We start from the raw sequence: 20,369 nt of genomic DNA, 5'->3' as shown, positions 1-20,369 counted from the left end.
GCTGTGCAGCTTTTGTCCCATTGCCCACCATAGGCCCATGGAAACTCTAATTTTGCCTAGTTATGATCAGTTGTGTCAGTAGATAATTTACCAGTGTAATTGAAATGCAAATGAATCTTGAATGTGGTTACATTAAGCTTTAATAACCAGGGGAGTATACTGTTTTTAATTTTAGCTGAATTACAGCTTTGCAACATTAGTTCATTGGTAGTTGTTAGAGAGCATGTAGTTATATTAACAAATGTTCAGTAACTCTGACTTCAGTACTTAAAAATGGTCACACTTGATGAATGAAAAACCAGACATTTTAATAGAGCTAAAATATGGGCCCACATATAGGAATCTCTGACCAAATCACGTGATAGCTTTTGTAACAAACTGCTTTGTACTTTCTGAATACTGAGAGTTAATTCAGTAATATGATTTACAAATTCCAAAATGTATGCATTATGAAAGTTATATTCATATCAGACTGTGCTCTTTCAAGAAAGAAGGATGCCCTGAGTGTAAACATTGATTAAACTTATTCCTACAGTATCAACCATATCACATAGTGCTCAAGTCACACACAAAATTGATTAGTTTTTTTTGTAATGTTAAAAACAACAAACAAAAAAACAAAACAAATAGCAGTGTCTCTCCCATCTAACCTGCAGCCTAATTTTAATGCAATCAAAGTTATTGTGGCTTCCAATCCTTTATTTATGAGTTTGCTTGTGAAAAAAAAAATCCTAAAATTCCTCTTTGTTCCTGAGTTTTTCAAGCCATAGTTAGTCCTTAAGAACCGGTTTCAACAAGTTAGAATCGGTTTCTTCAGACTGAAAACAAAAACAATAAGGTTAGATCAGTCTCAAAAAGCCTAGTGTTTAATTTCAGATTTTTTGGATCTTGCCATACAGATAGCCTCATCAATGTAAATGTACAAAATAAAAAAAAAAAAAGCTGTCAGCATAACACAGAAAAACAGCACCACAAACTACATCTTCTACAGTGCTCAAATGAATAAAAACTGTTTTAAGGAACAGTTTAAACAAAAAAGGAACTTTATAGCCTTCATAAAGGTAGGAGTTATTGGTGGGCTGCTTTCGTTTTAGCTTGGTTTACCTAATTTAAATGTCTGAGTCAGTCAGCCCAGAAAGTAAACAGATTTTAGCCCTAGTACCAAGTCCATGTATATCTGTATGAATATGACTGGTAATTGTCCAGAATATTTGCAGTTAGCAAGGGGACTTTCCCTTTCCCTCAACTCACTCAGCACAACATACTGAACATAATGCAGCATTTATAATCATGTGACAGGCTCTAGTTTGTTGTGCTGTAAACAAAACCTATTGTCACATGTGTATTATTTCTCCAGTGTATTTTTTGTGTCACATTGTGCCTACTGCCAACTCTACGCAGGGACAGGGCTGGGAGATGGAAGGATAAAGATATCTATCGCGAAATAACTTGGTTGATGCAACTTTGAGAGAACCCATTTTATCCATGTTTTCACATGACAAGCCAATGATGATGAGATTAGCGCTGCACAAATCGGTCATGGAAAAGTTACAGGTATGTCAAGTTAGGTTGATTCGGCAGCACTGACTGAAGTATGAGCTTGAGCTCGCATACGTGCTAATGTTTTGGGTACCACAGCAGTGCATCCGGAGCAGGCGTAAGATAAGAGAAAATGACAGAAAATATTAATGGAAACTCGAGCGACAGAATTACAGAAGAAAACATCCTACAGGACTCAGTCCAAGACTCAAAAGAGGCCATGTCTTACAACAAAAGTAAAGAGACAGTGATATCACACAGGCAATAGACTACTTGCAAAAGACATAAAGCCAGTATGTATGGTCAAAAATTCTGAATTTAAGCAGCTTCACATCTCTCTTAGGAGTAAAAAAGGAAGATTTAAGCTTGACAAAAATAGCAGTTTAACTTATATCGATAGAAATGTTTTCTAAATGGCTAAGCTCTACCCAAGGACCACCCCTCACCAAAAGCAAAACAGACTATTTGCATGAGAACAGACTCGTTTTGCATGTGTGAACACACAACTCCGCACAATGTCCAGGCCCAATTCTCGAGACATTGTCCGGATTGCATATGTAAAAATGGCTTGAGTGAGACGTACTATAGCTAATTCGTAAATGCTCAAATGCTGCATGTAAAGCATTTTGCTCCATATCCATTAAATTATTTTATCATTAACAGTGCCCACTTGCCTGGGTGCAAATACATTTTTCGCGTTAGTGAAACGTGACATGCGGTTGTCTGGCCAAGGAAACAATGAATATGATGGTCTGTCTATTAGGCATGGGCCAATTTGTGGTTTCAAGGTATATAGAGGTTTGAAAAAGTCACAGTTTAAAAAAACACTTAAATCTTCCTGCAGCATCAGCGTCTATGTATCACTCATCAAACACAGAAAGTTCTGAATCCCTCAAGTTGTGTGCAATGTAGAATAATGCAACTCCTTCCCCTTGGTTGTCGCCAGCAGTTAGACAGTGGTACATGATAGCCCAATGAGAGGAACACCTGAACTTTTCACCCCCATGACAAAGACAAAATCAGCTGTAAGGGAATTTTTCTTGACAAAAACACAGATGGCCACAGCTTGGAAGAGGGCGGTCAACTGACATGCTAAACATGCTTGTGAACAGCGGCTTCTGGGGGATGTACTACTTATAATATAATTTCACATCCATAGATATTGTCTATCACAATAAGCATGTTACTGTTGTAGCTAATCAATGTAGTCACTCATTTAAAAACTCACCCAGGTTGCAGGTTGTTTTTAAATAGGACTTGCAGAATAATTTTTCTAAGGCTAAGATGTGCAAAACCTGTGCAGCGCCTGTTGCTTAAGAAGTGAAAAGTGACACAAAGATAACTTGCTTTGCATCCTTCTCATCTTTCTTTCACCCCCCACCCGTCCTTATGTAGTTATGCCCGTACCTGTGAAAATTCTCTTCTTCCTTGGTATAACTATTCTTAAGTCACTGCTGTGCACCAGGTGCTAAATATTGTGCATGTATTAGCTGTACCAGGAAATAACCTCTCATGCTTTAGTGAGTCCATCTGTGACCAATAAGATCATGGAGGAAGCGTAGCACAAGGTATTGGTGTAAAACCACTCCTCTGTGTTCAAGATTTGAGTGTTTCCAGAAGCAAAGTGACCTCTAATTGTAAAATGGAAGTTTGGACTTCTCCTAGTGTTACTTGCTTAGCTAGAAGACCACATTCTACTAGCCACTTTAACAGAGCTTCAGGTGACCTCTGCAGAGATGTCAGAAGGGCAACAACCTTAGCATCACTTCAAAAATTAGGCCTTAAGAATAGTTTGATGAAAGACATACTTGACACACTTGAGGGAGTGATGAATGTAGCCTTGTATGGATAGGTTCTTGAAGAGAACCTGCTCCACAGTGCATGCACCCTACCACTGGGGCAATACTTCACATTTCAGCATGACAGAGCAACAACAACGTTCAAGTATGTGGCTTCAGGACAAGTCTCTGATTACCAGTAAGCGGCTCAGCCAAACCCAGACTTAAACTCCATAGGACATCTTAATGACCACTGCCAGACTGTAGATCAGTCTCATGTCGTCTGCATACTTCAGGAGTTTCACAGACGGGTTCCCTGAGGCTCAGTCATTAGTGTACAGGGAGAAGAGCAGTGGAGAGAGGACACACCCCCATGGTGCGCCGGTGCTGCTGGTGCGGGTGCCAGATGTGATGCTGCCCAGCCTCACTTGCTGCCTCCTGTCAGTCAGGAAGCTCCTGATCCACTGACACGTGGGAGCAGGGACGGTGAGCTGGGTCAGTTTATGGACGATTATTCGAAGGGTGATCGTGTTGAAGGCTGAACTGAAGTCCACGAACAGGATCCTGACATACGTGCCAGGGAGGTCCAGGTGCTGCAGGATGTAGTGGAGTCCTAGGTTTACTGCATCATCAGCTGACCTGTTTTTCCTGTAGGCGAACTGCAGGGGGTCCAGCGGGGGGTCTGTGATGTCCTTCAGGTGGTTCATCACCAGCCTCTCAAATGCCTTCATGACCACAGAAGTAAGGGCGACAGGTCTGTGGTCATTCAGGCTGGTGATGGTTGACTTCTTAGGCAGCGGCACGATGGTGGACTGTCTGAAGCAGCTGGGCACTGTAAACAGCTGCAGAGAACGGTTGAAGATCTGAGTAAAGATCGGCGCCAGCTGGTCAGCGCAGACTCTCAGACAGGTTGGGGACACATCAGGTCCCATAGCCTTTCTGATTTTCTGCCTTTGAAGGAGGCAACAAATGTCTTCTTCACAGATCTTTAGTGCAGGTAGGGGGTCTGAAGATGGGAGGGTGTGAATGTTGGGGGGTGCAGGTAAGCCTATTGTGTGGCCAGGAGGTGTGAGTTGGTTCTTTTCAAACCGGCAGTAAAAGTTGTTCAGGTCGTCTGCCAGGCGTTTGCTAGCCTCAGGATGTGGAGATGGTTTCCTGTAGTTGGTGATGTGCTGCAGGCCTCTCCAGACTGACGCAGGACCATTTATTAAAAAGCTGTTCTGCAGCTTCTCACCATAGCTCCTTTTAGCTGCTTTGATCTCCTTTGTCAGCCTGTTTCTGGCCTGCCTGTACAGGGACTGGTCACCACGTCTGTAGGCTTCTTCCTTGGCCTGGCGCCGCTTCCTTAAGTTTGGAGGGAACCATGGCTTGTTGTTATTGAATGTGCGCACAGTCTTGGTCCTGACGCACATATCTTCACAAAAGCTGATGTAAGATGTCACAGTGTCAGTGAGCTCATGGATGTCTTTTGCTGCAGCTTCAAAAACCTCCCAGACAGTGCAATCAAAACAGCGCTGCAACTCCAGTTTTGACTCCTCCATCCACCTTTTCACCATCCTGACCACAGGTTTATTGGTTTGAGACTTCTGCCTGTAAGTTGGGATGGGAGGTGAAGCAGACAGTGATCAGAGAATCCCAGTGCTGCACGTGGCACAGAGTGGTAGGCGTCCTTAACAATAGTGTAGTAGTGGTCCAGTGTGTTCATATCCCTGGGGGACACTTTACATGCTGCATGTATTGAGGAAGTTCGTGGCTCAGACTCGCTCTGTTAAAATCACCCATAATGATGAGCAGGGAGTCTGGATGTTTTCTCTCCACGTCCGTTATGTGATCAGCCAGGTTCTGTAAAGCTGTTGTTACACAGGCCTGAGGTGGAATGTTAACCCCGACCAGAACAAACCAGGCAAACTCCTGGTGAATAAAAGGGGCGCCAGCTTCCCTCGTCTGCGCTTTCTGTAGATTCGATAGAGAGCCGCTGTGCCTCTGAGAAGGATCTCCACTAAACTTTCTGAGTAAAAACCATAGGAAAGGTGCCAGGAGATGTCTTTTCTAGGTTCAGGAGTGCCTCTCTGGAATAGGTAATCTGTGAAGCCTCAACTGGCTGCATAAAATAAAACAAAAACACTAAAACACAAAAAAAGTAGAGGGTCGTGGAGAGTGGAGAGCCGAGGCTGCCATCTGCGGCGCCATCTTGATGATCTATGGGTTTGTTTAGACATACCCATGAGTGTGATGGAGAGAGCCACAATTTGAGTGATATTCACAATAAGCATAAGATTACTTTTACTTTCGGGTCAGTTGATGCACACACATCAACTCTTCAGACTCTTGCGAAACCTGAATTTGGAAATCAAATTCAGCATTAGTTTGTTTTTTTTAAGCTTGCTTATCACATAATCTGGCAGACATATCTGTCTCAATTTCGCTATTATGTGTTGACTGGAGCTTGTCAACCTTCTCCTTGTGTCAGGGTTAGCTTCTGCTGCTTTATAGTGACCTTTACATTAGTGCTCTTTCTCTCTATCAACAACTTATAATATTTGTTTGAGTTTTTCTTTGATTTACACTACAGACAACATTACCTGAAGTGATTTTTGGAACTAGGTGTACTAAGTGTTCCAACTGTGCATTTTTCTGTAGCTTGTCTGTTTCACCATTCATTTGAAATAGTCCAAAAGTTCCCATGTTATCTCCCAGACATTCTGACCTCTCTTCTTCTTTGATAAGGCCTAAGCTGGTTTTCATTTTAGAAAATAACTCTGATACTTAATCACTGTGACAATTCAATTCAGTTTAGACTTGTGCCTTGTTGAAAGTGATATGTAAACATTACTGAGATCGTTGTCGTACCCAGGTTTACATTTAGACATAAAACCGCTACGTTCCGATGGTGGCAGATTATTGGGAAGGAGTGCAGGGGCAGCACAAGTGTGAATTAACAGTGTTCAAAAGTAACTCTTGGAACCAGTGGCCCTCTTTCACGCAGCAACTTTATAAAGCGTGATAAACTTACATAGAAACAGTATCTGGCTAATGTTAGTGTTTTTATCCATAGCTGCTTTCACAAATGTACTAGAACAGGGGTGTCCAATCCCGAGGGCCACTAACCTGCTAGATTTCCTACTATCTTTGCCTTACCCACTGCTGATTGCCTGGATCAGGTGTGTTCAGCCAATCAGAATCTGGAGGTGCAGGGCTGGTTGCAACAAGCAGGACAGTGACCCTCGAGGACCAGGATTGGACACCCCTGCACTAGAACCATGAATTTTTCCAGACTTTACCCGGACGAGCTGCACGTGAGAATCCAAACATCCGAGTTATTCAGTTTGGAGTGTACCCAGACTTTATCCTGCAAGCCTCATAGTTCAGATCATTCACAGCAAGTAAGTCGGCATTCCCCAATGTTATCTTTGTTGGAATTTTGGCCATTTATGCGTGTAGAATGAAAGTATTTGGGGTTCTCCACCATAAATAGCTAATTAGCCTAATGCTTTTCCTTTAAAGTGTTGCGAGTGCTCGAGCCAATCACAGCTGTATCAATCCCCTGGAGCAATTTTAAACTTGACCATCCAGAAACACTGACTGGCAAATTAGTCTGAGATATCTAATTCTGTGCCAGTAAAATTTTTATACACATGATGATTCACATCATACGATTCGGAAACAACTGCAACACATCCAATTGTGACTCGGTTGCCAGAGCTGATCTAAAGCTAATAAACCGCAATGCGACTCAGAAGCAGCTCTTCGCTCTGCACCACCAAGTCTTGGAAACTCTTTACTGTGAAGACACAAAGCATATAATTTGTAATACCTGTGGGGCCAAATGAGCCATAGAGGAACCAAAAGTTTCATTAAAATATACAACATGAATTTACAGTATTTTTGAGGTAATTGTATAAATTACCAGATAGAATTCGGCACCATTTTCAAATGGCAGAGAAGCTTTTTAATTTTTTTTTTTTTTATTGCTTGAGTCATTGTGCTTCTGCATCAGTCCAATATAGCCCAAACTGTCTACAGTGCAAATGCAGTAACGGCACATACGTCTGACAAGTACATTGGATAATCATTTAATTTACTGTTTGATTTGACATCCTTGTCACTGGGGGCATAACAGTTCTGAAACTGCGAACGAAACCATGACACACATGGCCATGGTCTCATGTTGAGTTTTTGTCTTTCAGAACCCCCACTCACCACCCAACCCTCTGCCAGCATGTTAGATAGATAGATAGATAGATAGATACTTTATTGATCCCCAAGGGGAAACTTTGGTGTTGCAGCAGCCATTGTCAAATGGCAGACAATCATCCTCTGTTGCAGTGGACTGTCTGGAGTAGTAACAGCTTCTGTCCTAGGGTGCTTTGTTCAGTAACAGAACAGAGTGTAGATCATCTGGATTTTGAGAGGCCCCAAACCCCAAATATAACAAAGAAAACAAAAACCAAGGTGTGAACCAAACTACAGCTCAAAATTCAAGATCTGAGCTGAATTTGGAGAATTGTTTGCCTGGTACACCCCTTGTTGTTACTGGTTGTTGTTCAGCCAAGTAAAACCAGGAATATACACTACCCTTCCAAAAAAACGCCACACGCACTAATATTGGCTGGCTTTCATTACAGCACGCATTTGCCATTGCCTCGTTTCGATAAGCTTCTGCAATGTCACAGCATCTATTCCCGTCTAGAGTTGTATTAATTTTTCGCCAAGATCTTGTATGGATGATGAGAGAGTCGGACTGCTGCAGAGTCTTCTCTAGCACATAACAAAGATTCTCAATGGGGTTAAGGTCTGGACTGTGTAAAAACAATGTGTCATGCTCCCTGAACCACTCTTTCACAATTGTATCCTGGCATTGGCGTCTTGGGATATGCCCAAGATTCTTGGAATATTCCTAAAAATCCATTGATTCAGTATGTCCAGGTAGTCAGCTGACATCATTCTTTAGGCACATAACATTGCTGAACCTAGACCTGACCAACTGCAGCAACCCCAGATCATAGTACTGCCCCCACAGTCTTTTACAGTAGGCACTAGGCATGATGGGTGCATCACCTAGCCCTCCTTTCTTCTTACCCTGAAGCGCCTATCACTCTGAAATTGAGTAAATCTGGACTCATCAGACTCATAACATGACCTTCTCCCATTGGACAGTTCTTAACCTAGTTTTAGTAGTTTCAGCATTCTTTGCTTGATTCAAGGCAATAATTTGACTCTTCTGAAACAGAAACAAACATCTTTTCTAAGACCACAGTATGTGTCTTCTGACATGGTTGTTTAAGGAGTGAGGAGCTACTCACTGCATCAGTTAGGGTTAGTAACAATGAGGGCCTATCACCTATTTCCTTAGTTAAATTCAGGTAGTGAATTTTTTTGGATGGTCAGTGTATTAAGTTATTTTATTTTAATTTATTTTAAGGGGCTGTTGTTATGCTATTGGGCTGAGGTCTGGGCTCTGACTTGGCCACTCCAAAAGGCAGATTTTGTTTTTCTGAAGCCACTCTGTTGTGGACTTGCTTCAGTGTTTATTGTCCTTTTACATCACCCAGCTTCTACAGTTATACATTTCCACAGAGTTTTAAGCTGATGTACATTTTCACATTATGCTGAAGAATATTTTGATACAGTTTCAATTCATATTCCCCCCATCACTGCAAGCTGGCCAGGCCTTGATGCATTAAAGCAGGCCCAAATGATGATGTTTCCTCCACCATACTTTACGATTGGAATGATGCTATGCGGTGCCCTTTTTAAGTAAAATGTAGTGCTGTGTGTTCTTTCCAAATAGTTTAATCTTAGTTTTGTCAGTCCACAAAACATATTCTATAGTATGTAATGATTATTATCATTATTTATCGGCGGCCTGGTGGCTCAATGAGTAGATCATTGGGCTGAGATACAGAAGGTCACAGACACCAGGCGTGTCCTTGAGCAAGACACTCCAAGCTAGCTCCCCGGGCGCTGTATGTAGCTGCCCACTGCTCCCCCCAGGGGGATGGGTTAAATGCAGAGGAAAAATTTCATCTGTAACATGTAAATGTGACAAATGACAAATAAAGGTGTTTCTGTTTCTATTTTGCCAATACCGCTGTGCAGTGTCAATGTGCTCTTTGGCAACCTCAGGCATGCAGCAGTGTTCTTTTTAATAAGCAGCAGCTTCCTTTGTTGTGTCCTGCCATAGACGCCCTGCTTGTTCAATGTTTTACCTACTGTAGACTCATGAACACAGATGTTAGCCAGTTCCAATGATGCCTATGATGCTTTCAAATCTTTGACTCTCTCTTAGGGTTGTTTTTTTTACCTCATTGATGAGTGTTTGTTGTGCTCTTCAGGTCATTTTGACTACCCGCCCACTTCTTGGTAGAATAGCCACAGTGTCAAAGTGTCTCCATTTGTAGATTGTTTGCCTAACTGTAGTCTGGTGAGGTTTCTTAGTAACCTTTCCAGCTTAATGTAAATGAACAATTCTTGATCATAGATCATCTGAAAGCTCTTTTTGGCGAGGCATGGCTCACGTAAGCGTATTTCTCAAAACGTTTGATTGTTTTTTTTTGGTTTTAATGGTTGTTCTCAAAAAAGACATGAAAAATCTGAATTTCTTAGTGTTATTATTTTAGGCACATTATATTTGTAAATGCCCTTAACTTAGATGAATATTAAATCACATTTTATGACAGGTTTTTGTAGTAGATTTACAGTAACCAGGTTACTTAGGTGCATGTAAATGCACAGATTTACACACTACAGATTTGCACATTACTTATGCAAAAATAAATATTAATTTTGATCTTTTAATTTTGAGAATTACATTAATAATTCTAAATGTTTTGTTTGTGTTTGTAATGTGATTATTATTATTATGAAGAAAATAACAGCCCAGTAATACATAGATAGGTAAAAGGATCTATATAGACGTTCACCAAGTGTTACTGATCAAATACCCTTCCAGATCAAAATACGTCAAAGCCTTCCTAGTTAACAAACCAGCAGGTAGACAAACAAAAACAGTTGTATGTATGTATATTTTTAAATAGAATAACATGAGACAAAAGCATTAGCAGGCAAAAGCATGGTAAAAGGGATTCTTCCTGCTCTAACTGCATACAGCAGCAGGAGACATTTTGTACTGTAGCGTTCACTGCAAGCAATCCATCAAAGGGAAGTGAGTGGGGGTGTGGGACGTGTTCAGTAGGCTACCTTGTTGACTATCTAAAACATTAAGTTTTTTAAACTTGTTTGTCACAGAAAACAATGAGTATTTTGCTCCTAGCTACTTTCTACTCGTGTCCAAATGTGTGTTTCAGGCAGAGAAAAAAAGCATTGTATGGAACTGCAGTTTTTATCTTGCTTTTTATGTAAACCTTAGAGAAATGTTTCAATGTTTTGATATAATCATAGATGAGTTTTTGCTACAGAGACAGAAATAAACATTAGCTTAAATAGTTCAAGGAGAATGAGCAGGCCATTCAGGGGTTGGAATATCTACCCACTTTGGAGAACTACAGTACACTAAGAATTGTTGAATTTAGTCTAAACTAAATACTTATTTAGACTAATTTAGTTTTGAACTTGTAGCTTCAGAGCTGGAATAGATTTCAGAGCCTTATCTGAACAGTTGGCGTTTCACCTCTCTAGCTCCCTCCCTTGTTGATGAAAATGGTTTAGTCCATGCTTGGCTGTAAAACTCCAGACTGAAGCAGACTGCTGGTGTGGGGGAGGGGTGTTGGCGCTCTGTGTCTGCCTGTGGACTCCAGTTCTGACTGTGTTGTGCTAGCTATAGCTCATACAACCTGACTTAAACTGTAGTCATTCCAAATGACTAGAGTCTGCATGTCAGGTTTTAACAGGGAAAAAGGACCAACTACACAGAGATGTTTCAGTCTTATTAAATTAAGCATACCACTATGTGTGTACTTAATTAACACCTATCAACATAATATTTCACTAGGTGTATTTTCTTTAGTCTGTAATATGCTGACCAACATTCATTTTCCTTTGTACAGCCATGACATGAGCCTCCCTCAGCAGCGCGTGGCTAAAGAACAATCACCATGTGCTTGCTTGATTCACATGGAAACTCCTGGTCTTGAACTAAACCCCCTCCCCGTGTTTTTCTTCCCTTTTTCCTTCTACACATCCTTTTGCTATTCTCCACTTGTTTGAAGGAAAAGATCACGCGTAAAATGTTTGGGCAGTGGGAGGCTAAGCAGAGGCAGTGCAAATGAGTGTACATATATGTTGTGGTCATTTTTGGGAACAGTTTAAATCATTAAGTTTTGTCAATGTGTCATTTTTTAAATTTAAACACTATTTGGTTGTACTGAATTTAACAAGACCATAAAATATAAGCATCAGATTTACTCATTAAGTTGCTACAATTAGTGGGTGTGTTTGTTGTATATTGTAGACCTCTTAGTGTGGGACCTTTAAGCTAGTTTAACATGTAAAAGGAAAACACTCACTTCACTGAATGGACGACAGGACACAAATAGACATACATGAAGGAATGTCAGGAAAAATAAATGATCAGCTGGTGCTTGGAATAACTCACAGTTTTGCCTGTATCTGGTTTCCTGCTCATCAGAAGAGCAAGAGAGCAAACATAAAACTGTCCAGTCATATTGAGAAGCATGAAAGCAGAACCTGGTGGATGATCTTGTGTGTGCTTGATGTGTTCACCTTTCTGTGGGCCGTGAGTGAGATTAATGTACCATGTGAACAGCAATTCCACTTCCCCGAGGAAGTATAATTCTTGTTTACTTTGCCAGGCAGTTGGTTTTATTTGTCTAAGCCTAGTAGTTGTTTGCAGTTGTATGATTTAGCTACTGCACAAGCGCAGACAACAGCATCTTGTGAGACTAGAACCACATTGCTGAGACCTAACTGATTAGGACATGAGCACAAAGATTTGAGTTGAGTTAGTTAGCAAGGATGGAGCCTAGACTGAATGTAATAACGTTTGTTAAAATGTTAAAATCACTAATTGGAATTCAACTTTTTTACAGTGCACACTGTAAGTCCATCTGATGATGTAATGGATGCTTTAACCCTTTGAGACTGTTAAATAAAGCCATGCTTAATAGAACAGCCACATACTAACCACCTGCTTGTGGAGAACATTTTTTTGAACTTGAAATAGCTAAATATTTTAGCAGGTCCATTCAGCTGTAGCTAAATATCTTGGTGAGAATTTGTCAAATTGCAAAAGTTTTCAGTGATGGGGTGCTGTCGTAACATGATATGATGTGCTACATATAGCAGACTCATGGCTGAGTGTGGCTTCGCACAGCAGACCAGGTGGCCATTTTGAGTTTCACTGAATCCAGATGCAGGCAGTGAGGGTGGGGGAGGGAGGACTGCGCACTGTGCGCAGTATTGTTGGAATGCAGGACCTGCTCTCACTGGCTGACATATTTTTCCACTCAGGATTTAGCCTCTATAGAAAATATTAGATGTTAAAAATAGTTAGTATTTGGTTAATAAGTATTTAAGACTAAGAGCATTGTCTGTGTCTGACAAAGACAGCGAAGTGTCAGGTTTACTGTTTGACATGTTGGTTGAAGCACTAACATCATCCTGAAGGAGAAAAGGCATAATTTTATTAACTGGTTATCTAGACCTAGGTTCATAAAACATTTAGCAGTACAGCTTTCCACTTGTGGGTTAAAACAAAGAGGTTTTTAACTGGTTTTGTTGACTCTCCAGTCAGTTTAAGGTAAATAGTGAGCACAAGACATGTGGACTCAGGCAACAACACTGAAAGTCCAAGCCCAAATTTAGAGATTAAAGACAAACATGACTATGGCATACATTTCAAATCCAATTTCTTTCTAGATTCAAGTACAATTGTGGAGGTTTCTGTATATACAATGTATTTGTTTAGTAGGCGGAGTTTGTAATAGGATCCACTCAGGCCTGTGCTCAGCATGCTGTTCGCAGCAGCACTGGTGGCCATTTTGTGCTCCTGCAGTAACAGGAAAGGGGGGAGGGGCAAGTAATACTGAGAAATGTTTTATTGACTTTTCATCAGGATTTTGATAAAGACAAGTGAAGCTTAGAAATAAAAGTTAATTCTAATCTCAAATTTCATTTCCTATGTGCTTCTTCTTCAGCAAAACATTTCTGGCTGTTCTCAACTAGTAAAATCAGGAAGTAACTATGTTGTCAAGAACCCACTAGAAATGAAGTAATAATGCACTAATTATATTTTTCAGCATATTTATCAAGTGAATGTTGTTTGTTCCTCTTGAGTAAAGAGCCACCCCCATGTTGTAATGGTTCAGTCTGTTCAACAGCAGTCCTCCTTGCTGTGGCAGAGGCGGATGGAGACTGCTTACTGTGTCAAGCTGTGCTCCAGTTTCTTGCTGTGCACTGCTAGCATGAGTGTGTATAAAAAATAAATAGATAAAAATGCTTGTAAATGTAAAGAATACCTGACCAAAATTCTTTATACAGTTTTAGCTGAGATTTATTATTTTATTTCCATTGTTGCAATAGGAGTTAATCATATCAAGTACTTATATTCATGTTACTAAAAAAAAGCTTATTTGGCTTGTTTTGAGCAATTGCATAAATAAAGCTCAGCTAAATGTTTGGCGATATTTCACTTTTTTTTGTGTGAAAACTCAAGAAAATATAACTCCTCACCCTCTTTGGCAATAAATCTGTGCTTTACGTTGACTGTTCAATTACTTGAATACTTTATCTCTTTTGTTTTAATTGCCCCACCCCCACTCTCTCCCCATCAAAATGGTACAGTCCATGTTTGAGTAGGACTGGCTCTTTCAGATACAGAAAGTGTGTGTGTGTGTGTGTGTGTGTGTGTGTGTGTGTGTGTTATAGAGAGAAAGAGGGAGAGACACAGGAGGGCGGGTGCAGCTGCCTCAAGGTTGAGTGTGTTGTGGGTGTGCAATTTAGCGCTGGCTGGGCGCCGCTAGCTAGGTCCTGACTAAAGTGCATGTTGTGCTGCTTTGTCATGTTAAAAGTGACTTTCTTTGTGTTTTACTGGTTATTGTTTGTTTGCATGTTTGCATATGTAATAAGGGGTTTCTACTATGTTTTGTCATTGTTAGCAAAGATAAGCATTTAAAAAGGTAAAGTTAGTCTTAAAAAAAAAAGATTTTTTTTTTTTTAACAAACAAAAGATTTTTTTTTTGTTTGTTAGATGGAAAGGGCTCCTCCCTTAGATGTTAGATGTTGTTAGATGGAAAGGGCTCCTCCCTTACACCTTCAACCCTTTTTGTGTTTTTGTGTTTTGTTTTTTAAAAAAAATAAAAATCAATATGTAAAATCATCAGTGCTACTTATTTTATGGACACTGCTAATACCAAGTACTATCATGTCCAGATTGTGATTCATAGCATTTCCTCAATTTTTTTAATAATTAGCAGCTGAACATCATGTGTCAGTGTTTGTAAGTAATTCACACCTTCTTATCTTGAGATGTATTTCATCCAGGCTTGGTAACAGAGCTTCTCTGTCAAACAAAGTATTGACTAAAATTATTTAACCTGCACTTTACTTAACAGCTGGTTTAGGTGTCCTTTAAGCGTGATCTTAAAATGAGAGCTCAGATTACAGCCTGAGTCTGGTTCTCTGTCGTCTACAGTGGTCAACTGATCAGGGGCACAATAGCAGGCTGAGGCTAACAACCTTCTCAGATCACGTGCAGCAAGTGGTCGATTTATTGCACATAGTAGCTCTACTGACTGTGTAATATGTATTGAGTGTGGATAAAAATCTGTGAGAATAGAGAGGCAAGGAGAGAAAATATAACTTCCTCTGAAAAGGTTTATTTATGACTATGTCAGGGTTTTTTAATTATACCATTTGTTTGAATATGCCGAAAACAAACATTTGCAGCACCAGAATCCATCATCCATACAATTACATGGAAATAATGGATAAAAACATTTTTGATTCAGAAGATCAATACATAAATCTTTAGCATATACAGAACGACAAAAAAGAGTTCGTGTTGCACTCCATTAATATCATAAAACTCTTTATCTATGGTGTTGTTCTAGAAAAAAACAACGCCCCCTGTCTCTGTTATAATGGTTTGGTCCGTGCTGTCTGTAGATTTCCATACCAGGGACTAGTTTGTGCTAGAGTTGGGGGATGGGTGTTGCTAAGCAACACTCTGTACTTCCCCTCTGTCTGTGCGCTGCTAGCTAGTGTTAGTATTGATAATCACTACGCTATACTTCAAAAATATTGTTGATACAAGGATTGTATTGTAAGTATTCATGCTGCCTGTAAATGTTTAATATACGTGATGTCATCAAAAGGAAACAGTATTGTCATTTTTTTCACATTAATGATTACTCCACACTGCTGGTTTGGGGTCATTGAATAGACTTTTCTTTTTAAAGGGTTTAATTAACCCATTTTAGACTCATAAAGGCCACACACTTCATAGAACATACCCCTGTAAGGAACAAGATGGACTAGTCCTAAATGGGTCCCTCCTCTTTTTATGTTTCCCTGCTGGTCTCTCAGTTGTTCCCTGCTCCCACAAACCAATACATGGAAGGCCTCAATCTCTGCTAAAGGTCATTTCTTTGTTTTTCAAGTATGTTTTACATGTCTGTTATTTAAACAAAACAGAGTTTTTCATCTCATTACAGCTTCATACTCTTCCAAACATTAGTTTTAATACATTTAGAGGGTGCTATGCTACATGTAGAGTTTGGGGTCTTTTTTAGGTTTATTTTTTCCTTTTACATTCCTTAAACATTAATCATCAATATCTTGTCAACAAGATATTTTCGGGGAGCTTGCTGTAAATTCTTACTAACCAGCTAAATGACAATGCTGATGGAGACATTTTGTCACCTGTAACACTGTGCAATGGGAGATGTATACATGCATTTTTAAGGATAGTTTGTCCCTGGTCACACTTACTAACTTGACTTATGTATGTTCGGTGGTTCGATGTTGTGTGATGTTCACTCTGTATGTGAACAGGTGTTAGGCATCTCAATTATGAAGGTGGCATTTTTTTTTTATTGAATCGATAAGATCAAATTGATAAGAAATGGTTCCAAAATAGACAACTATACTAATATGGGTGTCCCATAGCGGGTCACATAGTATAGCATCTAACGATGTTAAAGGTTTAGTGAACCTGCAAAATACTGCTTGATTTTTGCTAGCCTGATGCTGCACTACTAGCTCCAAATGTTGACACTAAGTGTTTGTGGATAATTTCATTTAACTTTCTGGTTGGTGTTTTTCAATTTTAATGAGCACAATGGCTTGTTTTGAAGCCTAGTGTATTCAGAGCACAGTGGGTTACAATAACAATCCTTTTGATATCACTTGGTAATCATATTTCAGGTAACAGTCCATCAAAAATGTTTTCATTTGTACTAGTATTTCCTAACTTGTCAGCCAGGGACATACTGAACAATAAGTGGTACTTTATTAAAAACATCTACCATAACCATGATGTTGTTCTTGGAAAGCTGGAAGGTTTATCGGGTTTTCATGTATGTCAACGTGTTACTTCTCATTCAGAAATGGCTTGTGTTTTGGGCTGTTTTTCCCATCGTCTTCAAAATAGCCTTGAATCACAATGATTAAAATTTGATGAGCAAGCTGTCACAATCTTTCAAATCTGTACCAAGAATGATACTTCCTGAAAGAGGTCATTCTGATGTTCCTAGCTCTGGGGTTGGAATACCAAGTTGTATGTTTGGCCAGGATTAAACCTACCGCTGCAGGACTGACTGCATAGTCGTTGGAGACACTTGCATGATAATGAGATGTTTGAGAGTCACCAACAACTCATGGCTTGTCATCTGCTGGTGAAACAGTCGTTTGTTGAACCAACTACCACATGTTTTGAAAATGGAGGGAAAACAAGAAAACCAGAGAGAGAAGGCTGAATTTCATTCTACCTCGCGTTTCACTTCTTCCAGTTTAACATTAAGGCATATGTAAAACTATTGCTTTCTTTGTATGTTAAGCTAGTTATCTCCTCTGTTGGTTGCATTGAAGTCGGACTTGATGAGTTAAATCCTACTGGTAATGAGCTGGAGAAAACAGAAATAGGTGATAGCTACTCAGTGTTTTGTATCAGCAGTGTTTGCATAGTTTCTCAGGAAACAAGTGTAACTTGCGAGGAAACGTCACAGGTTGTTGATTCAGATCTTTGGACTTTAACCTCAGATACATAATTTGTGCAAGGAAAACAATTTAGTATTTTATATTCCCATTTTAATTAGTTTAAGCACAAGAGTGGTATCTCTTCAGTTTATGTGAAATAAGTCATGTTTTAGTCCTTCTATAAATTATATAGCTGTTGCTGACCTAACTTGAGATGCATAGCAAATACCACACCCTGCCTGTTTTGGTTTGCCTTTTAATGATTGTTTTCTGCATTTCTCCAGGTCATGCCTAGTGGAAGACCCACTGATGTACCTTCAGGCTACATCAGTGGTTCCTTTTTCTAAATATAGACTGATTAACTGATTTAACTCGATCAACAAAATAAACGTAAATCAAACCGGAACTGTCTAAAGAAGCACATTACAAATGGTTGTGCATTAGCTGTAGCCTGTATTATAGGAGTTGATGAGTTGGACAGATGGAGAATAAATATTATGGTTGTTAATTAAGGTACATTTAACATTACTTATTTACTCTTTTTGTTTTCTTATAATAAATCTTCAGTATAAAACCCAAGAATCAAAATCAAATTCTTATCAAGCAGGGTGATGTTGCAACCTGATACATCTGATAGAGAATCCTGCTCAGCTAGCTACAGAGAGCTCAACCTGGCAGCAAACAGCAGAGCTGACGGCCATTTTGAGGTTCTATACGGAGTCCAGGCGCAGTAAATGAGGACGTAGGATGGGGGAGGGGGATACTGTGCTCTGCGCAGTGTTCAATAACATTGGAATGTAAAGTGTTCCAGTGGTCATTCACGCACTTACCACCTTTTTGTATTTGTTTATCCTGACTCCTGCAATAAGTCAGAATTACATTTTAATGCAGTTATATATTGAATGTAGTATAGCATCTTCTCATATATTTTTACAAGAAGGAGTTTACGGTCAATGCATCAAGTATGCTTTGTTGCTGATATGAAAATGGAGAGGCTTACAGTGTTGTGCATATGCGCCAGTGTCTCAGTGTGCTGCTCAGCTTTTCAGTTTTAAGTATGCACTTAGTCCAGCTTTTCTTAGTGATTGTTGCTTTTTTTCATGCACATGTGAGAGCCTGCTAAGTTGCAAAACACACATGGCTAAATTAAACATTGAGAGGAGATTCAGGCGCCTCTGTCTCTGGCTGCAGTCTTGCAGTATCTGCAGCAGTATCTAGTAACAGTGATGCTAACCAATTGACAGTGCTGAAGCAGCTTATTGCTCTCACAAGACAAGATTTCTTAAAAGATGACTGACTTTAGTTGCTCTGTAGATGCTACAAGACCAACAGTAGGATTTTGCTATAAACACTTCTGTTATTTGTTGTAAAAATTGACTATTAAATATTAACTGATAGAGACTGACTGTATTTAACATGTTATTAAAACCTGTGGCGACACACGTGTGAGCTCATATTCACTAAAATATGGGCTATAATCAGATTTGTACAAAAGCTGCCTTCCTGTAGTTTGACATCTCTCTGTCCAATGTTGTGGCAAGCCATTTATCTATTTTGAAAGATTGATGTTTTTTCCTTCTTCCCTTTGTATGAAATTTGGTTAGCATGTCATATTGCCTTTTTGGCCTACTGTCTTGCTTTGTCCTCATACTAAAAACAAATAAGAACAGCATGAAATTCTGCTTAGAATCTTACATTCAAAACGTATTTCATAAAAGCATTATTAAGTTATTTAAGTTAATTTTCCAAACAAAGCAAACTACCAATGCTAACACAGCAAAAAATATTTTATTTTATTTTGCAATGTAGAAATGTGAAATAAAAGTAGAAAAAGTAGTCCTGTACAGGTTTATTGGCAAACGCAAATATGACTGCAGTAAAATTCAGATATAGTCAATGTTGTAAAATGGATATGGTCTAGGTGGGTGGGTAACTATTTAATTTCATGCAATTATTTCAGTCCTTAACAAATTCAGGTATTCAGTATTGTCATCAAAATAATCTTACATCGTTTGATGAAATATGTCCCCACAAATAGAGCTCTCCTTTTGAAGCCTAAGGCTCAAGGGATATAGACTGCTAATTCAAAGTCAGCTAAATTCAGGGTTACACTTTAATTTTCATACATAGTTAATCCTGTGGCCCTAGTTTGAAGCAGTAAAATAAAAAAAATATATTTTTCCCTCTAGGTTGTCGAAGAGTTCTCTGGTAAATCCATGACCAAGAACCTTTCGGCTTGAAGGTGAGTTACTCATAGGTGTTTAATTACTGTATTCTCTGTGTGCTACTTAACATTATAGCACATTTCTTTATTGGTACTGAAAGTAAAATGAGAATTTTACTGCAGCCAACCAGACCCTCCTGCAGCACACAGCTTCTAATTTTGACTCCCATAAAAGAAAATCATCACATGCATGGATGCATATCAAAAGAATATACAGTATATAATACAATAAAACACGACAACTAGCCTCAACACTACAATGTGTGTAACAATCAGAACTAAGTACGGAAAATTCTTCATGTTTTACATAACCCCTTTACTGCTGCCAGCACAGTCTGAATTTCTCCATTATGATTGGCTGAGGATTGAACCAATAGGGATGCTGGGGGATGGGAGGACAGTCAGGTTGCTGCTGTTGTTAACTTCAGTGTAATTTCTGTTCACTGAATCAGAGCTTAGGTAAACAAAAAATCGGCTGGTTGATCAGAAAATGAAGACAATGGAAATTTGTCAGAACAGATGATAACTTGTCATGAAAAAGGATTTCTGGCACATTGGGATGCATCTTGTCATTTTAGGAGGGATACAGCAATCAAGCAGTAAGAATGTACCTGATTTCAGTCAAATTTGTAGTTAAGAAACAGACAGTTGGGTAACCGACAAGTTTGTTGTGCAGATACTTGTGAAACATAAACCTTAAAGAAAAGAAGAAA

At 39.4% G+C, this 20,369-nt stretch overlaps 1 protein-coding gene across 9 annotated transcripts in view; it reads left to right on the top strand.

The window, feature by feature from the left end:
* atf7ip (activating transcription factor 7 interacting protein) overlaps nucleotides 1-20,369 on the top strand; it is a 33,613-nt gene that overhangs the window by 2,406 nt on the left and 10,838 nt on the right. For 5 of the 9 annotated variants that reach the window (XM_026359644.1, XM_026359642.1, XM_026359643.1 and 2 more), the window contains exon 2: nucleotides 19,622-19,674. The exons of 2 other annotated variants lie outside the window; for them this stretch is intronic. The gene's annotated coding sequence lies outside the window, so the exon portion shown is untranslated. Of the gene's footprint in view, nucleotides 1-1,403; nucleotides 1,555-19,621; nucleotides 19,675-19,740; nucleotides 20,256-20,369 lie in introns of those variants that run through there. 2 more of the 9 variants (XM_026359639.1, XM_026359641.1) reach the window with 2 other exon arrangements.

Source organism: Anabas testudineus, chromosome 1 (assembly GCF_900324465.2).
Source record: "Anabas testudineus chromosome 1, fAnaTes1.2, whole genome shotgun sequence".
Classification (NCBI taxonomy): Eukaryota; Metazoa; Chordata; class Actinopteri; order Anabantiformes; family Anabantidae; genus Anabas; species Anabas testudineus.
This window is presented reverse-complemented; position numbering and strand designations above follow the sequence as displayed.